This window comes from Penaeus chinensis, chromosome 40 (genome assembly GCF_019202785.1).
Source record: "Penaeus chinensis breed Huanghai No. 1 chromosome 40, ASM1920278v2, whole genome shotgun sequence".
In the NCBI taxonomy this organism is placed as follows: Eukaryota; Metazoa; Arthropoda; class Malacostraca; order Decapoda; family Penaeidae; genus Penaeus; species Penaeus chinensis.
The window spans coordinates 11127117-11128781 of record NC_061858.1 but is presented as its reverse complement, the minus strand read 5'-3'; the positions used below and the strand labels follow the sequence as shown (position 1 = coordinate 11128781).

The following is a 1665-nucleotide window of genomic DNA, read 5'->3' as shown; positions in this document are numbered from 1 at the left end:
TTCTTCAATACTAGTGAAGCAGTATTGATGGCTGTTATAGCTGTGAAGTATTTTCACAGAGAGACGACTGTGGTGGAACACAGCTAATTAATCTGGTTCCAGCAGTGTAATTTGAATAGAGTTTGGACTCTGTATGCTATTCAAGCTAGCATAGCATTTTCATTTCTTACTCAAAACATTGTATTCTTTTCAATCATTTTGATATTGCTAATAACCCTCTAAGGATGGATAATTACAGACATTCAGCAAGGATTTAGTGATACCCTCAGGTACTTATGACTGGCAAATATCCTTACTGAAAAATCATTAAACAGTTTTAGCCATATGGAAGATCCATATTTATGTACTGGATATAGTAAAACAAATTCCATTTGTATTACTGTTTGTCAAGAATTAACTGATGTTTCAGAGGGTTATTATATTTGGTAGTGACTGTGAATTTATAAAAATGGTTTATAATGTTGCTCCAAGAAATTTAGAATATTTAACCAATAAATATACACCAGTAGTTCTTCAGTAACTGTAAAGGAATTCCATCCCACAAAAAAATAACAACTAAATTATTAAAGGGATTAAATATCATGTCCTGTAAGGGTTCATCAGATTTTTTTTGTAATAATGGCTTTAATCTTATTTATTAGTCATGGAATTGTCACAAATATTTTTGAAAAGAGGAACAAATCCATATATTGTTCAAAATTTATCAGTTACCAAATAGCATGAAATATTTCCATTGTGTACCAAGCAATTTCATCATCATTTTTGAAAGTCAAAATATTTTTTTAGGACTTCATCAATATCTCCTCCCTACTCTTTTTTGTTTTTCTTTCTTTTCTTACTTTCTTTAATATAAATAGATATTATTGTCTTAATTCCTTGTACTGCTAAATACTCATAATAAAGAATATTTGTGATGACATCATTCTGAATCAACTGTAATATTGACATTTCATTAAATATTTATTTTCCTTTAATTTTTCAAACTGATTTGGGAAACTTGCTTGTGTAGTTGTTCTAACAGTATAGATGATATTCTTTTGTAAATCTCAATACTTGTATTATTTTTTAATAAACATTTCCATAGATTTTTTTTTTTTTGTATTTAAACACCATAAATGTGTTGGTAATGAATTGGTTAATGGTAAAAAAGTAAATAAATGTGCTAGGCATTGAAGGTCTTGTAGCACTATAGGAAGCTATAGTAGCAAAAAGGGTAGAGAGGTGGATGAGATAATGAATAAATGTGCTACATGTCAAAAGTTGTGCAGTGCTTTAGGATAACATAGTGTCTTTATAAAGTCTTTCCTCTCCCAATGCACTTTCCAGGTCAAAACTGCCTCTGCCACATCATCCTTCTTTCCTCAAATCGAAGGCGTCCCACAAGGCAGTATGCTCAGTACCACTTTATTCTTTCTTGCTGTAAATTAAATTGTCTTAGTTCTACCACCAGGAGCCCGGTCATCACTATATGTTGATGATTTAACCATCTATGCCTCTGGCACATCCATACCAAATCTCTACCAATTTCTTCAGTCTGCAATATCATCAGTATCTTCCTGGGCCACAAATCATGGCTTCCGCTTTTCTACCTCAAAATCTTTCTCCATCATCTTCTCTCGTGCACGTGTAGGTCCCCAACCTCCACTTTGCTTATGTGGAGCTCCA

General features: G+C 32.3%; 1 protein-coding gene across 1 annotated transcript in view; it reads left to right on the top strand.

The window, feature by feature from the left end:
* Positions 1-1085, top strand: part of LOC125047222 (calumenin-A-like) — a 3160-nt gene extending 2075 nt beyond the window's left edge. The window contains exon 3 of the mRNA XM_047645415.1: positions 1-1085. This exon is cut by the window's left edge and continues 409 nt beyond it. The gene's annotated coding sequence lies outside the window, so the exon portion shown is untranslated.
* Positions 1086-1665: the final 580 nt, after the last annotated feature.